At 41.4% G+C, this 20,141-nt stretch overlaps 1 protein-coding gene across 11 annotated transcripts in view; it reads right to left on the bottom strand.

Annotated features, from left to right (window-relative positions):
• The window catches only part of NCOA1 (nuclear receptor coactivator 1), a 216,191-nt gene extending 197,391 nt beyond the window's left edge, over positions 1 to 18,800 (bottom strand). For 10 of the 11 annotated variants that reach the window (XM_088841224.1, XM_055399631.2, XM_055399630.2 and 7 more), the window contains exon 1: positions 18,462 to 18,800. The gene's annotated coding sequence lies outside the window, so the exon portion shown is untranslated. Of the gene's footprint in view, positions 1 to 17,932; positions 18,062 to 18,461 lie in introns of those variants that run through there. The other variant, XM_055399629.2, reaches the window with a different exon arrangement.
• Positions 18,801 to 20,141: the final 1,341 nt, after the last annotated feature.

Genomic DNA, 20,141 nt, shown 5'->3' with positions numbered 1-20,141 from the left:
CTATCAGTTCAATTTGTGTTCAGTCTCAGTCCTCCGGATCAGCAGCTAACATTAACAGCAGTAGCAAAAGTTACAACAACATCAAAAAGGGCACTGAGACAGAGGAGATAGAATTCACAAGAATTCTACAAGAGGAGCACTTGTAGATTGCAAATTTCATAAAACTGATTTTATGGCCCTCAATAAAGGAAGACTGCATCACACCAATAATAATTCTGTAAAAGTGATTCTACCCCGGTCTAAAACAATGCAATCAATATATGTGGCTCTCTGGTATTCTGGCTTGATTCAAGTAAAGATTCAGTTCAGTTCAGTTAAGTCTCTCCATCGTGTCCGACTCTTTGCGAACCCATGAATCACAGTACACCAGGCCTCCCTGTCTATGACCAACTCTCGGAGTTTACCCAAACTCATGTCCATTGAGTCACTGATGCCATCCAGCCATCTCATTCTCTGTAGTCCCCTTCTTCTCTGGCCCCCAATCCTTCCCAGCATTGGGGTCTTTTCCAGTGAGTCAGCTCTTCACATGAGGTGCCAAAGTATTGGAGTTTCAGCTTCAGCATCAGTCCTTCCAATAAACACCCAGGACTGGTCTCCTTTAGGATGGACTGGTTGGATCTCCTTGCAGTCCAAGGGACTCTCAAGAGTCTTCAACACCACAGTTCAAAAGCATCAATTCTTCAGCGATCAGCTTTCTTCACAGACCAACTCTCACATCCATACATGACCACTGGAAAAACCATAGCCTTGACTAGATGGACCTTTGCTGGCAAAGTAATGTCTCTGCTTTTTGATATGCTGTCTAGGTTGGTCATAACTTTCCTTCCAAGGAGCAAGCATCTTTTAATTTCATGGTTGCAATCACCATCTGTAGTGATTTTGGAGCCCCCCAAAATAAAGTCTGACACTGTTTCCACTGTTTCCCCATCTATTTCCCATGAAGTGATGGGACTAGATGCCATGATCTTAGTTTTCTGAATGTTGAGCTTCAAGCCAACTTTTTCACTCTCCTCTTTCACTTTCATCAAGAGGCTTTTGAGTTCCTCTTCACTTTCTGCCATAAGGGTGGTGTCATCTGCATATCTGAGGTTACTGATGTTTCTCCCGGCAATCTTGATTCCAGCTTGTGCTTCTTCCAGCCCAGTGTTCCTCATGATGTATTCTGCATATAAGTTAAATAAGCAGGGTGACAATACACAGCCTTGACGTACTCCTTTTCCTATCTGGAACCAGTCTGTTGTTCCATGTCCAGTTCTAACGGTTGCTTCCTGACCAGCATACAGGTTTCTTAAGAGGCAGGTCAGGTGGTCTGGTATTCCCATCTCTTTCAGAATTTTCCATAGTTTATTGTGACTCACACAGTCAAAGGCTTTGGCAGAGTCAATAAAGCAGAAATAGATGTTTTTCTGGAACTCTCTTGCTTTCTCCATGATCCAGAGGATATTGGCAATTTGATCTCTGGTTCCTCTGCCTTTTCTAAAACCTGCTTGAACATCTGGAAGTTCACGGTTCACGTATTACTGAAGCCTGGCTTGGAGAATTTTGAGCATTACTTTACCAGCGTGTGAGTTGAGTGCAATTGTGCGGTAGTTTGAGAGATCTTTGACATTGCCTTTCTTTGGGACTGGAATGAAAACTGACTTTTTCCAGTCCTTTGGCTACTGCTGAGTCTTCCAAATTTGCTAGCATATTGAGTGCAGCACTTTCACAGCATTATCTTTCAGAATTTGAAATAGGTCAACTGGAATTCCATCACCTCCACTAGTTTTGTTCGTAGTGATGCTTTCTAAAGCCCACTTGACTTCACATTCCAGGATGTCTGGCTCTAGGTGCGTGATCACACCATCGTGATTATCTGGGTCGTGAAGATCTTTTTTGTACAGTTCTTCTGTGTATTCTTGCCACCTCTTCTTAATATCTTCTGCTTCTTTTAGGTCCATACCATTTCTGTCCTTTATTGAGCCCATCTTTGCATGAAATGTTCCCTTTGTATCTCTAATTTTCTTGAAGAAATCTCTAGTCTTTCCCATTCTGTTGTTAGGGAAAACCACTAGACCATTCAGGTATGACCTAAATCAAATCCCTTATGATTATACAGTGGAAGTGAGAAATACATTTAAGGGACTAGATCTGATAGACAGAGTGCCTGATGAACTACGGAGGGAGGTTCGTGACACTGTACAGGAGACAGGGATCAAGACCATCCCCATGGAAAAGAAATGCAAAAAAGCAAAATGGTTGTCTGAGGAGGCCTTACAAATAGCTGTGAAAAGAAGAAAAGCAAAAAGCAAAGGAGAAAAGGAAAGATATTCCCATTTGAATGCAGAGGTCCAAAGAATAGCAAGGAGAGATAAGAAAGCCTTCCTCAGTGATCAATGCAAAGAAATAGAGGAAAACAACAGAATGGGAAAGTAAAGATTGATTGTGTCTAAAGCAATGGATTGAATGTGTGTTATTTAAGCAATTTTCAGAGTCCTGTTTCTGACTCCTTGGTGTTTGGTAAGAATTAGGCAGCAACGTAAGTGAATTCATACTTGCTGGAGTGAAGCTATTCTATACTGCCAATTACAGGTAGACTATATACTTTCATAGTCAATCAAGTACAGAATTAGGTTAATATTCTCTTAGGAAAATTAAGGAACCTAACCACTAAAGACATCTAAGTTGCAGCTAACCCAACTCTCCATGGAGGTGAGCCAAGACACTAGTTCCTCATAGGGTCAAAATTTTCCTCTGAAAGTGGTTCTGATTCAGCACCAATGTATAATGGGTGAGTGCCCAAATTCCATGCAATCACAAATCACAAACCGATGATTTGGACCTGGAAAATTCTCCAAATAAGAGTTTCTCAACTTTTTACTTCAGCCGTAAAATTACCTCAGTTAAGTACCCACAGACCATCTATTTGAGATGTGTACCCTGAAGCTCCACAAACGAACTGGGCAGCTATCCAAAGTCATCACATACAAACCAATTAAATATCCAGGGATATCTGTTAATAAATAAGACATGGGTTTTGGAGTAGTAGATATCTCACATCTTTCTTTTTGAAATAACTAGGAAGCAGAATCAGCAGTTTACCAAGGCCATCCCTCGTTAGTATAAAATGACTACATCATGAGTATACTAGGAAGCGATTTTAAAAGACAAGTAGCCCAATAGAACATGAAAAAAATATGAATAAAGAAAGTCTTAGGGGAAAAAATCCAATAAACAAACATAAGAGAGATGATCAACTTTATCAATAGTCAGGGAACTTCAAATACAACAATGCTTTATACCATTTTCACCCATCAGACAGGGCCAAAATAGAAATGACCATTAATATCCAAAGCTAATAAAGTCAGGGGAAAGCAGTGACTATCATATACTCTTGATGAAAGCATAAATTGGTAGAGCCTTTGGAGAAATGTTTTGAAAGGACATCAATTTTTTAAATATGCATAACTATTAATTCCATAGGTATGTTCTCATACACATACAAAAACAAATTCAAACTAGGATGTTTACCAAAACATATCTTGAAACAGAAAAACTAGCTATTTAAATGTCTATCAAAAGAGGAATGGTTAAATAAGCTATGGAAAATACATCTAATGCAACACTATGCAGAATTTTATGTAAAGTAAAATGGCTCCTTCATATTCTAACACAGAAAGATTTTCATGACATTAAGTTTTTAAAATCCTGTAACAATTCAAAAAGCTTGATCCTGTGGGTAGAGGGGAGGGAAGGAGAGGGAAGCTGACAACAGGGGTCTGAACTGGTCAGGACTCTTTCAATTCCAAGAGATAGAAATTCAATACTCAAACTCGCACAAGTTAGGCAGTTGAGTAGCTCGTTTAACCAGAAAATACAAAGTGGAACTACTTTAAGGTTCAAGTGGAGCCAGAGGCTCCAACGACTCCATGCTTACACATGCAAGCATGTAAGACTGTATGACTGTGCATCTGTGAGTGTGTCTGTGGTCACTCAGCTTCAGTCTTTATGTTGGCATTCTTTCCTATGACAATAGGTTTCTTTACTTGGCCAAGCACACGCTATCTCACCTTAGCAACTCCAAAGGAATGAACCTGTCCCATGTCCAATATCTGCTTTTCAATCTCAAGGAAGTGGGGTCTGAACCTGCTTTGGTCATATGGCCATCCTGTAGCAATCACTATTTCCAGAGAAATGGAGTGTTAATAGACCAAGCCTAACGCATATGCTCACCTCCTGGCCAAGGAGTAGGATACAGCAACACCTGGAAAGGGGGGAAAGGGAACACTACACAGCCTAAATAACTAGCTATCAAGTTCACTATGGGGATTTTCACCTTTTAATTCTACATACTCCCATTTCCTTGAATTTATTATTTGAATATACTCATGTATTACACATGATTTATTTTTTAATTTAAAAAGGAAAAAAATACTAGAATGCAGTCAGAAAGAAAGCCTAAGGTCTAGAAAGTTCAGGATTGGTGACTTTAGAATTAAGTCATAGGGAAAATAAGCCTCATGTATAAATAACAATCTGCACTTCTGAATCCTGGACACTTGGCCAACATTTTAACCACCAGCCAGTCCTTATCAAACCAAGCATTAAAAGACAAACAGAAAATGGAGAAAACATATTTTAATTAATCAGCAACAATATGTTGATAAGAGAAAAAGACCTCCAGGACCTGTAAAGAGAAATTTTAAGAAATCCTCAGACAGTACATGGCAGAATCTGAAAGCTCTTTATGTCCTCTCTCACTTTTCTCACCTTATAATCTTAACAGTACATGCAGAAAAATTCTGGGTCAGTTTTACTGAAGCCAAATAATCACTTTCTACCTGTTTCAAATACCTACTCTAAAGGTGGTAGCAAACAATCTAAACTAAAACAACTTATAGTATCTACTCCTAGAGACATTAGTAAAAATTTCTCCTTTAACTGTCCCAAGAGCTACCATTCAAAACTACAAGTTCTTTTCACAAATAAATTCAATAATAAAATGCCCATTTAGACTGACACACAAAAACAATTCTTCTTTATTTCAATGACTCCAAGCAGGACCCTACCAATTCTAGTATTCATGGCTCTGAAAAAAGCCAATTCAGCTATACTGTAGTGGGGCAAAGATATTTACTATCACTGAATATTCATTTCTTGCCCACACTGCCTAGCTCCACAAGTAGTGCCCTGTGACTACTTCTGGCCAATGGGTTATAAGAGGAAGTGACATGGGTCACTTCAGTGCCAAAGGCATAGTAACCAAGAAGATTTCATGTTCAGATATTGCACCAAACATTGTACTTCATTATTTTAACTACAGAACCGCCCCCCCCCCTTTTTTTTTTTAACATATTCCAAGGGACGATGCTACAAGTATCATTTCAAATCCTAGAAATCTAACTGAAATTCCATTTCCTGCAGGAAACCTACCCAGATCACGTTCCTTGCAATGTTGGTAACACACTTACATGTATACTACAGTGAAGGACTTGAAATGCACTGTGGTTCTGGCATATATAACTAATACAATAAATGGTCTCTACTTCCTATTATTTACAATGTGGTTGGTAAGAAAGTACATCAAAAGAGAAACAAGTATAAATGATAATAAATTTCAAGAGAGTGCAAAAAACAGTAAGTTCTAGAGGAGTTCCCCATATCTCATCTGGCAACTAAGTAAACTAGTTAGTTATATACTCCCTTATGACATTTTTTATTTTTTTTTATTCATGTATGACTGAAAGCAAAGGAGACTCCCTATAGGAATTATAATCTCCCTGAAGGACAGAAACTCTAAGATACAACTACCTCATGGTGCCCCTTACACTCAAACAACTCGTATTCCATCAAACTTTATCTTCTATTGAGGAGAATGTGTTGAAAAATTAAAACAGAAATGTAGTATTCCTCAAGATATTAGGAATCTGTGTCTCCAGCAAAGTGAAGGAGAAAGCTGAACACACACAAGGTTTTCCATTATCCAAAGCAAGTGGAGCAAGACACTGGAGAACAAAGAGTCACCAGGTTACCCCCAGACTTCTAAACACAGCCCTTGACAGCCGACTTCTTGTGCTGTAGGACTTACAAGCCCTCTGAGCAATATCTGACTTCTAATTCAATTTCCCAAATACTCTGAAACCAGGAAAGAGGATTCCTAGATACGGTGTATGAGTATGCCAGTGTGTTAGTCACTCAGTCGTGCCTGACTCTTTGCAAACCCATGGACTGCAGCCCACCAGGCTCCTCTGCCCATGAGATTTTTCCAGGCAAGGATATTGGAGTGGGTTGCCATTTCCTTCTCCAGGGGATCTTCCCAATGCAGTGATTGAACCCAGGTCTCCTGTACTGCAGGCAGATTCTTTACTGACTGAGCTACAAGGGCTGCTGCTGTTAAGTCACTTCAGTCGTGTCGGACTCTGTGCGACCCCATAGACGGCAGCCGACCAGGCTCCGCCATCCCTGGGATTCTCCAGGCAAGAACACTGGAGTGGGTTGCCATTTCCTTCTCCAATGTGTGAAAGTGAAAGTGAAGTCGCTCAGTCATGTCCGACTAGTAGCGACCCCATGGACTGCAGTCCACCAGGCTCCTCTGTCCATGCGACAAAAAAGGCCTATTTCTCTAAGTACATTAATAAGTACTTAATAAGTACTATCATGATTTAAGCAATGTAATCTGTCAAATATTTTAATATCTACAAGACACTGCAGAGGACAGAATATAAAACATGATCCCCTTTGCCATTCTCATACCCTAATTTGGGAGACAGGACTCATGAAAACAAAAAACTCCAGAGTATAAATGCAGTATAAAGTGTCAAGTTAATAATAAACAAAATAAATATTAAAAGAGTTCATTGAAGGAAGGGATTATTTTCAAATTTTACAGTCTGAACACTTAACAAGCAAGTTGGAAACTGAGCTGAGCTTTAACGAATATGCAGAATTTCACAGGATAAGGGAGAACATTCCAGAGAAAGGAAAAATAAAGGGTGGCAAACAGAGAAGTCCAAGGGATGTATAAGGGACAGTGCTGACGATTTTACTTTGAGCAGTTCATTAGGGCAGACTAGTGGGAAATGAGACCAGAAAAGCAAGTTGGTGCCAGACACTGGAAAGCTTTAAATGCCAGACTAAGGAACTTTATGTTGACAGTAATGAGGAGCCATTGAAGGGTTTAAACAAAGTAATGCAATGAAAATAAAAATTAGGATGATTGTTCCAAAACAAAATTTAGGACAGACTGAAGAAGCAACTCACAGGGGACAGTGAGACCATTCTGGGGTACTTTCACAAATATCAGGCCTATATTGGAATGACAACAGTGAGGAAAAAAGAAACAGATCTAAAAAGCTTATAGGACTTGGAAAGTGTTTTTAGCATATGTCAAATCAGACCTTAAGGACTCTGAAGAGCTGAGATTCAGATGCTACAAAGAGGTTAAAACCACAGCAACTGCAAATTCCAGCCTCAGCAGAGTGTCCCTATACATGTACAGATACTGCGCTTCTACACATTCATGCATTGCCATCTCCAAACTCATACAAAAGATCCACTCTTTTTCACTGGGATTTTGGGGGAAAAAGTGGGAAATGATATCTAAAAGCCGTTAAGTGATAAAGGGCCAGGTAGTTGTACAAGAGATAGGAGCTCAAACAACTGTAAAGGCCAAAGGCACTGCAATCACATCTATTGCAAAACGGAAAAACAGACTGCAAATCCAGTCATACTGCAGGCCTGAGTAATGACATCAGATATATCCATTAAACTTGGCAAAAGACTAAGACTGGATGAATGGAGTTACTGAGGTCCCAATCCTTAACAAAAGAGGTTCTTAACCTTTGGGGAGGTCATGGACCCTTTTGGGATCTGATGAATTTCTCTCCAGAGAAAGACTCACAGAATTTTGCATATACAAAATTTCAGAATGTTCACAGACACCACTCACCCAAAGCCTATCTAAAGACTCTAAGTCCATGAATTCCAAGGGTTCTTAAGAACTCTTCCTAAAACTAGTGATTAAGAATTGATTATCTATTATAATAAGCATATTGACTAAAAACGATCTGACTTAATAGGTCATGTATAATTATTAGTGTGTCCTATGTAATATTAATTATGTATGTTGTACAATAGGTATCTATGTGATAAAAATACTATGTATGCCAAAATAAATTAAAGCAATAATAAGGTCCCCAAAGAGATATACAAAAATGTAATAAATGTAATTTAAACACTTTTAAAAAATGGTATGTATGGTAAGTCATTTTACATGTTATGCAACACTTTTAGTTTAATGGATGTGCTTATAAGCATGGGGCAAATAATGTACGATTAGGGCTTCCCTTGTGGCTCAGCAATGCGGGAGACCTGGGTTCGATCCCTGGGTTGGGAAGATCCCCTGGAGAATGGAAAGGCTACCCACTCCAGTATTCTAGCCTGGAGAATTCCACAGACTGTAAAGTCCATGGGGTCACAAAGAGTCGAACACAACTGAGCGATTTTCACTTTCACTTTCATACATAGTATATATTATGTAAGATAAAGCACATGTGTAAATGTATTTTGATTAGGTAGATCATCGAATGCACAAAATACATAGCAATGGGATTATTTAGCATATACTTATGTGCAGTACTAGTTCAGCACATGATAATAATGTTTCACTGTTCATGTGTAATTTTTCAAGAAACAGTTTAAGTAGAATTTCAACTTTGGGTGCTGGTGGTGGAGTTGGGGCTTCTCTTAAGTTTTAGGAAGAGTGTTATCCTCCTTTACTGATTTACAAGACCAGAGTAATAAATACTTATACTACAAAGAAAAAAAAAGAACCCCTCCTATATAACTGTGGTAAGTATTTTTACCATATATCCCACAGTTAAAAAGGTTTTGAATGAGAAGCCATATAGGTATATTTATCTATAATTTATATACATTCCCCACTAGACCAACAAATTATGTGCCTTATAAAGCATACATAAAAATGGAACTATAAAAGAATGATGTTTATTACAATAAAATTTACCATTTTTAAACATTTACTTTACCTATTGATAACACAGCTTGTGCTATCCCTAATAAATACTATTAATACTACCATTTTTGTTAAGAATAACATGTGAAAAGCTAAAGTCACTCAGTCATGTCCCACTCTATGACCTCAAGGACTACACAGTTCATGGAATTCTCCAGGCCAGAATACTAGAGAGGGTAGCCTTTCCCTTCTCGAGGGGATTGTCCCAATCCAGGGATCGAAATCAGGTCTCCCACATTGCAGGCAGATTCTTTACCAGTTGAACCACAAGGGAAGTCCAATAAGAGAGTGGCCCATAGGAGGAATAACATAATGAACACTAAATTACTTTTTTAATTTTGCTTTCACATTTTGTAATATAGCAACTTAAAAGTCTGGTTCTAAATTCAGTTCATTTTCATAATAGGTAATTGTTTTATTTGGTTTTAATGGTAATCATTGCCAAAAAACATACTTCACAAAGACGAGTAAGACAAAGGGAAGAACTGCATCACACTTGCTGCACTCAGTAAACCACCACATGATACTCAATCTTCAATCCTGTTCACCATTTATGCAAAAGTCTTTGCTAAAATTCAGATAGTGCACTTCCATATTTCCTGATGACAATCAGTTTTTCTTACTAACTAATCAGATAGTAATGCCTTTTTAATTAATATATTCTCAGTTTTTATTAGATTTTTATACAGGTCAGAAAATTCTGTTTTCAAGTGTACATATAAAAATATTCTTAAAGTTTTAAGATCATATCATCTTCAGCAATTAAATCTAATAATGATGGAAATAATTCCAAATATCCATTTTGGATGTTTGGAATTGGAAATATCCAAATATCCATTCCAAATAACCTCTCTTCATAACACTGGATTTCGTCTTGAAAGGTAGTTACTTTTCGGGTCACTATTATGAATTTACCAATCATCCCAAAGTGACAGATTAAGTGTGTTAATTTTCATAAATATCAGCTAGGTAGTATACAATTCACAGACACCTGTGAGAGGAAAATGTCAGCAAATTTCAGACATTTGTATCTGAAATTTGTGTTTTCGTGAAAGAAAAATTAGTAAGTCATCTTCAGATTAGACAATGCTTAAGTCCTTTGCCTCAAGATGACCAGTTAAACTGGATGAAATATTTCATAAAAGATCTGCATGGTAACTTCCTATTGCAACAATACATGTTAAGAGTCTACTATTTAAAATAATAAATCTAAAAATCTAATTACCCAGGCTCCTATGAACTAAAAAACATCACAGCTGACTGAAAATAAAGAATCTTTCAAACAGACCTCTGGTATTTCTCCCATTTCCCAGATAATTTTATATAAAGCCTACTGTAGAGACCACTGCTCTAAATGTGCCTGGGCTCCCAAGGGTCAAAGCCATCCATGAGTCCCTTCCAACCAATTTTCCTTACATGCTCTCAAAGTTCAAAGGATTTATCCTTAAAGGTAGTCTAATTATATTGTATCCATCTCTGAATCACTACCAGTTGGCAAAAGACACAACTGCAGCACATTCTGTGACACCAGTTGTCTTCAACACTGTTCCCTCAGTGTAATGTTGGCTAGCGATTCAGTCAAATAATAGACAGGGCTCGAACAAGGTCCAAGACTTCTCATGACATATCCTGCCTTAAATCCTTTCTGGAACATGGCAGGGCATAAATAAATCAGTAAAATAAATCATGAACTATATTCAGAGCCAGGGGCTTTCAACTTGCATGACCAATCTAACTTATACAGTGACATATATTTACATAAGGAGATGACATTTTTACACTTGAAAAACAAGTCTGCTGTATCATCTTAAGAATGCCAAATGATAACACACTGTTTAAAGAAATAGCTACTGGGAAAAAAAAAAAGCACAAGCCAGTGAAAAAGATTTTGTACTAACTTCTACCAAGAAAAGGGGGAAAAAAAGTCTGTTCTCAAATATACATAAAAATGAGTAAGTTCCCAGTGTGGTAAGCCTTACATATGGAATCATTTCAAAAACTATGAAAATATAAAATTTGGGGTGTAAAACCTGCCAAAAAAAGATCCACGTAGATTTGGAAAACTGGCACTTTTCATTTTCTTCCAGATCTACAAACTTCACTGTTCCTCACCACCTCCCTCCATTAAAATCCTTTAATGTCTTACAACTGCACCTAGAACATCTGGTTCCTTCTCCCACTTCAGCGGGTGCCACGTTCCTGCTTACACTTTCCCCCTTCATCACTCCCAAAATAACCCCAAGCTTTTCTGTCCTTTCATCTTTGCTATTTAATCTTCCTGAATATACTGTTCTCCTCCTCCTCACTCACAAAGAAATCATCCCCTGCCTTCAATGTTCCTGTCCAACAACAAGCGCTCCACGAAACTTGCTCTGATCTCTTTTAAATGAAAATAATTGCTTGCTCTCCAGATTCCTCAAAGTATACTATTTCAGTACCTCTCTCATCGCACTCATCACATTTAATTAGTACTACAGGTATTTGTGTGTCATCTTATCACCTCTCTTAGGTCATAATCTCTGTAAAAACAGGATCTATATCTTATCATTTAACTTTTCTATGTTTTCACAACACAGCACCTTGAACAAAGTAAGTACTCTTATAACTATGTCTTGAATGAATGATTGAGTACTCCCTTCGAAATTCTAAAACAGATTTCCTGTACCATCTGGAATGGAGAGGGAGGTAGGACTTAAGACTCTGCAGAACGAGTATCTTTTCCCTAGTTTCCTCCAAACAAACTCAGCACAGTAAAGCCAGAATTACACATACAGGTATTTTCAAAGCCAAGGACACTTCATCCTTCAACTATTTGGTCAAATATGATGTGATTATCTGTATATATACAAACACACTCACAACAGAATATCTTCTGTTAAACAATTGAATCTGTGCTTGATAATAAAAGCATGTAAATATTTTAACCATATAGGCAAACTAACAATGCAATGTAGTAAAGCTATCAGATTAAGACCAACCATTCAAAATACAAGTGGAAACACAGAGAATGACCAAGCAATTTATTCCAAATGAAAAAAATACCCTAAGCTCTAGCTATTCAAATACTAACAAAACTTGAGAGGCAGAATTGTATTGCTAAGACTCCAAACCAACCATTCAAAGATAAGCTTACCTAGACCAGAAGCACCAAAGAATCAACATTATTAAGTACAAAGGTGAGATCAGAAACAGCATGAAAATCTTAAAGTGATACTTTCATTAAGTAACTGCTTCATGGTTCCTGGGTCATCAGAAAGCAATGGAGACTACAGCTGTCTCTACTGCACACGGAGACAACAGAAAGGAGTCCAGTCAAGAACAGAGGGGTACAATGTGGTCAAATGTGGCTAACAGGATTGGAGAGAAGCCAATTTAGAGGTATGTTGGAGTTTTCAGGTCTGAAGACCTGGACTCAAATGTCATCCCTGATACTGACAAGCTGTGCAGTCTTATAACAGCCACTTGCGGGAGGAGAAGGGGATGACGAGAGAATGAGATGGCTGGATGGCATCACCGACTCGATGGACATGAGTCTGAGTGAACTCCGGGAGTTGGTGATGGACAGGGAGGCCTGGCGTGCTGCGATTCATGGGGTCGCAGAGAGTCGGACACGACTGAGCGACTGAACTGAACCTTCCTTATAAAATGTAACATGTAGAGCAAGCAAGATACCTGGGTATAGTGTGTCTCAATGTGTCTCAGAGACAGTCCTCAATAAATATTTACTGGCTTTAAAGGGTGAGGGCCACACAAGAAAAGCATATATTTCTCTCCAGGCACTTCTGTGCTTTTTGAGAGAGCAGCCTTAAGTAATTTCTGGTTAATACCTTATTATAATATCTGACAGACAACTTTCGGGCAAAAAACAAAAATATTCCTTTCCTCTTACCTTACACATTACTCAAAATCTTACTAAAATTATTAAAATTTTAAATCTTTTTGTAATAACTTTCAAACACAAAGAGAAACTCTCATTAAGAAGACTGGGAGCCGAATACCTGGGTTCCTGCCCAAGTAAAGACATTATGGTACCCATGAAAATTAACATATTTGTTTGGCCTTAGTCTTCTTATCTATAATATTATTAACAAGGTTATTCCAAATTACCATTAAGGCCTCTTTGCACTAAATCTTGTGGTTCATGCTATCCCAAGGATTTTCTAATCTAATTAGGAAAACCCATTCAACATACAGTAATAAGAGAAACTCTTTAAAAATAAATAAATAAAGGAGGAAAGGAAGAAAGGAATTTATTTATAGAACTGAGTAATTGATGCTAAAGGAGTGTGATAAAAATCAAGCTTTCGAGAGAACATACCAGCTTTGACTGTTTTTGAAGATCAAAAGATAAAGATAAAGGAAACACTTTAAATAAAGAAAGGAAACATGTAAAATCAAAGAAGCAAGATATCTACAAGTGATTGTAATACTTTCTTGTATCGCACTTTACAGTTTACAAAGCATTTCTGCATACACCATCTGCAATAAATTTACTGGAATAAGAAATACAAGAACAGTTTAAATGATTTACATTTGATAAATTTGTCCACAGAGTGTCCATTAAAAACAGTAATATAAAAAAATAATTCAGAAAAGAATTGTTTCATCATTTATATGTAGGATGAATTAGTCAGGCAAATGCATGCAGGCAAACAGCTATAAATCTACAAATCACAGAATTTCAGCACAAGAAGAAATGTGAATTCAAACCAATGTGCTCATTTAATGATGAAGACATTCCTTTAACGATAAAGGCCCCTAATTACTCTATATGCAAAATGACAGGACCAGACTGTAGAGGCAGAAATAAACAGAGAAATCCAAGAAACTGTAAAGAAAAGAATCAAATAATCTGATGATGTGTTTAGGATATGGAATGTAGAATAAAGTCTTAGTATGTTCCAATATTATCTTTTTATTTGATATAAATTAAAGACCACAACAATATGAGCTTAAGTACATTATTCCAATTTTAAGCACGAAAATCTGAGGTTTACAGTGGTTAAATAACTAGCGCAAGGTTACATCCACTAAGTAGAAGAGCCAGGACATCACCCTGTCTGAAGTCAAACATCCATTCTCAAAAGAAGCTTAAAAATTGCCTCAAAGTTGCAAGCCAGGCAAAATTACAAGGCAAAAATGAAGCACCATTCTGGAAACACTGGATAATTCAGTGTTATTAGAATTCTTGTCCTGTTAATAGGTGTATTTCACCTCTGTACTGGCACCTAGTGTTATCGATCTGGCCTGTGCTATCCTGATCCTCAGGTCCAGTACTTACCAATAAAGCCCAACTTCTCCACCCTCCACATTGAAACATATCCATGGGGAGAGATTGCCGTTTAGTCACTGAGTTGTGTCTAACTCTTTGCGACCCCATGAACTGTAGTCCTCCAGGCTCCTCTGTCCATGGGATTTCCCAAGGCAGGAATACTGGAGTGCGTTGCCATTTCCTTCTCCAGGGGATCTTCCCAACCCAGGGATTGAACTGGTGTCTCCTGCATTGCAGGTGAATTCTTTACCATTCAGAGCCACCTGGAAAGACTGGGGAGAGATTAGATCAACTATATCTAAGATGAGGGTGACTAGACTGATTAATCTGAAGTCTTCTACAACTCCTCCAGTGATTGCAGCTTCACCTTCTAAGTATGACAACTATACTAAGCTTTTCTAAAAGTCTGTCATTTCAAGGCACCTCAGCCAGTACTGTGTTGCAGACGGGGAAATGGAGGAGGACACACAGATAGAACAACCCACTCTACTTGCATTTCAAGAATTGGACTTAAATGTTGGAATCAGTGTTTTGTAATAATTCTTCTTTTTCAACCAAGTATCTTGCAAAAATATAAAATAATCATTGGTATGTTAATCCAAATATGGTGCACCCACAAAACATCATCTAGAATTAAAGGAAAAAATCTGCACCTCTTCCTTAAACTAAGCAACCAAGAATGGCACACAGTTGCTATTAGGCTATTTTATGACCTCTGACCCCATATGTTGAGAGGCACAAAATCTGACTAAAACAAAAAAGGGAGAAAGAAAGGTTTGAATTGACTAGACCTCATCTCCGATGTTAAGAAAAAAGGTCAGAGACCACACGGTCCACCCATAGTGACCAATAACCAAGAGCTAAACTACTGGTTAATCTGGGAGAAAAGCACTAAAGAAGTCCTTTCCTAAAGTCTAGTCTGTCCCAACTTTTAGGAAAGCTATATGAGGTGGGGAGAAATCTGTATGGTTCTGCAGCCCAAACTAAATACAGTGCTCTGCTATTCAGTTCCAGAAACACATGTACTTCACCCAGTCCCACACTCTTTGGCACCGATATCTGGAGGTAATGTAAAAAGGAGCCCACCACATGTTTCCAGACCTCTGCAAGTAAAGCAGCTGATGGCCCCCTGAGAAACCCTGATTATCATACATAGAAAGTGAAAATCACGGCCAAGGGAATAATGAATGAGCATCTTGGGATTTCCTCTACCCCATGACTTAGAGGATTCTATTCAGTGGTGTGTGCCTGTGTTGACCTCCCATTCTTGCCCTAAAATGAAAGCTATTTTAGGCCATATGGTTTAAGACCAACCAACCCCAAAAGATATGTAACATATTCAAACAATGTGGAGTCCCTGGGGGATAGGGCAATAAAGACAAGCTAAAGTGAGGAACGAAGGTAATATCTAAGAGAAGGTATGTGAAATTGATGACAACGGAGATGTTCTTTAAAAAGAATTATAAATCATACTGTGCTGTGATATATAGTCCAAAAGAGAAAAGATTTTCAAAGAATGTCCAATATCCTTTCTTCCCCTCTCCAGCTTTCAGCACCTCTACGCCACCCTCATCACTTACTCAACATTTAGTCCTGATAAAGACTGATCAGTGGATTAGCAGGATCAAGAGTAAGTACATGAAGAGAACATTCCATCCTGGGAAAATCTTTAAATTATTTAAGCGTGTTTACCACCATTTCCTATAGAGTAAAAGCATGAAAATTTGTGAGTGCTTTCACAATATGTACCAGTTAGCACCAGAGCAACCCAATCCTCTGCCCACCAAAAGATTAACACATACAAAGAAAACAGGAAATTCAACAAAAATTAAAGTTTGACCCTAGACTCCCTCAACAGTTACACTGTCTTAAATATTGGCAGTATCTCTGTACCACACCCACTTCATGCTACCCTTACAGCTTCCTGGCATAAGCAAGTTCTTGGGATTATACAAACTGCTGCTTCTGTTTCCATCCCAGATTTCTAGAAACGAAACCCTGGAATTGAAGGAGAAAGAAAAACAAATGTTGGCAGAAATAGGGAGGAAAATGCATTGTCTATATAATCCCAGTTTAAATGGAACAATCACCATTAGTCCCATCAAGCACTTTTTTTCAATAAAACCACTTACCCAAAAATGCAGATCTAAAATACTCCCTTGGCTTAAACCACACAAAAAGCAATTTAAAAGATACAATCCTACAGATTTTCTCAGAAAGATATGAAGAAAAGATTAACTATAGACTATGTAAAATTCAAATTTTGCACCTTAAAAACCAAACTTTATCATGAGTTAACTAAATGAAATAAATCATCAGTGCAAAACGTCTACAAAAATCAAACAGAACGCTTGTTCTTATAAGCAGCACCCGTTTTTCCCCTCCAAACCATATATTCCCTATTCAGGCCTCCTTTTGAGCCATTGTTTCCAAAGCATAAATTCTGAATAAGAAATAGAGGGAAACCATTTCCAAACCTATTTAACAAAACCAAATTAGACCCACAAAGAACAGGAGAGATAAAAGAAACATTTGCAGTTGCAAGTAGTTTACAACAAATAGTTCAAGGAATGCCTATTTATTAAGCTAAATCAAATCCCACTGCTACCTTTAACCCAAAACTATTTCTAGTTCAGGAGCCAAAAGACCCAAGCAAATAGTTTCTTTTCACATTATTCTCAACATGAAGAAATCTGACCCCCTTCCTACTACATCGCAGCTTCTGTGAAACAAGCTGAGAGGCCCCTTTGGCCAACTTTTTTTTGAGACTAACCTTCAACCAATTCCAGAATTGAAGACAAACCTCAAATTTAACCCCTGAAATCCATCCCTTCAGCAGTAGAGTATAATCTAGGCTACTCGGCAGCAATGTTTTACACAGACACTTGAAGATTTCTTAATCACTGAAGTGTAAGCCTCAGCCCTCACAAATCATCGCCACAGAGATTACTCTTGGCATCAACAGAGGGTGCCGGGACTGCAATTCACTCAAGAACCCTTCATTCACCACCACCATACTCGACATTAAAAATTCACCATCTCAAAAGAAAAAAGAAAAAAGTCACCTTCTCCACAAGGACACCTGCCTCTTCAACGCCTACAGTGAACGAAGAGAGTCAAGTCTGAAAAGCTAAAAGATCCTCCAGCTTAAAGTTTTCCTCCCCACCAAACTCTGCAGCCACAGCAGCACGGACTGTCCTTGTCACACACACAGGCTTTATTGTCAAACCCTCCGTCTCCCTCTAACACCGTCAACTGAGGCAGTGTCTACAGTCCATGGGAGTGACTGCTTTAAAAACAAACAAACAAACAAAAAAACATAGCTGGGTAGTAAGAGCGGGGACCCTGGTGTCCGGTTTCTCCCATTACTCTTCCAAGCGACTAGGGAAAGGCTCGAGTTCGGTCGAGCTGACCATTAACCCATCCCACACCTCAGTCGTCCAGCCGACCTGTTTGCCCCCCTACTCCCCACTTCCTACGTCCTTTCAGCGGAATCCGACGGTGGGGACCAAACCCTAGACACAACAGGGAAAAAAAAAATCTCACTTATCCATCCCATTTCTGCCTCCGAAATCCCTCTGTCTGGAGACGGGAAAAGCAAATGCGCGGGGGGTAAAACAGAAGCACCGTCGAAGGCTGAGACTTACGGGAAGGCTCGCCATGGTCATCCCCATTTCGCAGTCCCGGCAAGCGAAGACTCGGAGAGGTTACCCGGCTTGCCAAGGTCACCGCGCTCGCCCGGGCCGAGGGGCGCCCGCGCCGACTTCCGGCTCCCCCTCTCGGCGGCGGCGGCGGGGAGCGCCCGCGGGCTCGGGGCGCCGCTCCCCACGCCGGGCCGGCCGCCGCGAGCCTCGCGCACCCTCCGCGGATGCTCGCCCGGTCCGCGCTAACTAGGGCAACTGGGAAACCCGGGCAAGCCAAAGTCGCTGCTGCAGCAGTTTCCCTCCGCGGCGCAGCCCCCAGCTGGTGCCCGTGACAGCTGCGACCTCCGCCCCCTCCAGCCGCGCGAGGCTGAGGGAGAACTCGGGGAAAGTGGGAGGGGGGACGAGCGGAGAGAAAGGAGAGCGGGGGGCGGAGGGGGCGCCAGCTGCTCCCGCCCCCTAGGGCCTCGGCGGCCGCGCGGCTCGTGACAGCTGCACCCACCGGGAGGCTCGGCGCCCGCCGCCCGCCACTCACCTGCCGCCGCCGCCTCTGGGCCGCGCTGACGGGCGCCGCGCTCGCCCGCGACCGTGGCGGCGCCGCCGCGGCCTCCGCCGCTGCTCGGGCCGGGAGCCCGCCGCCGCCGCTGCCGCCGCCGCGGCTCTCCGGCCCCCTCCTCCGGAGCCAGGGGGTCCCCTCAGGGGGGATGCAGAACGGACCCGACGCAGGCTCCGCTGGACGCAGCAACAGGGAACAGGGCGGCCGAGGCGCTGGAGGCCGCCGTCCGGCCGTCTAAGGAGAAGGCTTCGAGAATCGCGTCAGACTCCCGCTCTCCTGGCCTGAAGAACAGGCATTTCAGCCGCTCTGCGCGGCCGCCATGTTCTCCTCCTCCTCCTCCTCCTCCTCAGCTGCCGCCGCCGCCGCCACCGCCCCCCGCTCGCGGCCCCGCCCCCTCGCGCCCCGCCCCGCCCCGCCCCGCCGGCTCCCGGCCGCCCCGCCCCGCCCCGCCGCCCGCCGCCCGGCCAGGCGCGCTGCCCCTGAACCCTCAACCCGGTCTGGCCGCCGCGACCTGGTGCCCGCGAGCCCCGACGGCGCGCCCGGGGCAGCCAGTTCCCCCGCCCGCGGGGCGGCGGACCGAGGAGCCGCCCCGCGCCCCCTGCCGGCCGCAGGCCCGAGGGAGAGCCGCTGCGGTCCCGCCCCGGCCCGCGTCCTAACGAAGTGTGGGAAAGGAGGCCCTAACTCTTCCCCCTCCCCTCGGGGCGTTCCTCTGACTGCTAGCGGGAAGCCGCCTCGAACCCCAGGGCGCTTTCAGCTAGGCCGCCCGGCCTGCAGCCTCCCGCTGGCCCAATCCCGTCCAGGAAGGTGCGGAGCGGCGAGGGGCGCGCGATAGACCCGGGAGGAATCGGGTCTGGCCTGTCCCTCCGCTGATTTCTTGTATTACTTCTAGCGAGGCGCCTCCGAGGGCCTCGTTTTTTATTCTGAAAAATTGGGAGTTGGTTGCCTGGATGATTTCACAGGCTATTAGATAAGGGAAAAGAAAGATCATCTGCCCCCTTCGTTTTACAGATGAAAAAAAAATAAATGTGACTGGCGCGTCTGGCTGTGCAATTCATGAATTACCCAAAATGTCTGTCATTGACAGAGCTTTCCCCGCAAAGAGGGTTTACACCTTTCTTCTTTTCGACTCGCTTTTTTAAAATTTTATAATAGAAGTGCTACTTCCCAAAGTAGAGTGTTCCTTGTCACTGGAGGAATCAAAGAGCGGCTAAACAGGCTTTATGAGCCGTGATCGCCTTATCACGTGAAAGCACCCCTCACTTCTAGAGGCTGGCAATGTAATACCTATCTCTTTCCTCGGTTGTCCCTAGGATGAATGAGTCGCTGGCTGCGGAGGTGTTTTGTAAAGCAGCTATCCTTTCCTGCACTTCTGTTTCCAGGTAGCTGTCGGCGCCTCCCTCAATCCAGTCCTGCTGTTTCTGTCTCCCAGCGTTTTCTGCTGTTTCTCTCTCAGTGTTTTCTACCCTAAAGCAACCTCTAGAAATCCTTAAGACCTTCACACCCCTTCTAACTGAAATCTGACTTTGCATTGAAAACACCAACCTCCTGGACACCTCTCTTGAGTCAGTGAGCCATTATTCCTCCCAGAGGCAGGTATTCCATCCTGCGATCATTCACTGCCGTGCCCTCAATCGGATCCTGCTCGTAAAGGAATCTTTA

The sequence above is a fragment of the Moschus berezovskii genome, chromosome 11 (genome assembly GCF_049115385.1).
Source record: "Moschus berezovskii isolate FMDL1 chromosome 11, NW_MosBer_1.0, whole genome shotgun sequence".
Taxonomy (NCBI): Eukaryota; Metazoa; Chordata; class Mammalia; order Artiodactyla; family Moschidae; genus Moschus; species Moschus berezovskii.
Note: the sequence above shows the minus strand (reverse complement) of the source record. Positions and strands in the feature narration are given on the sequence as shown.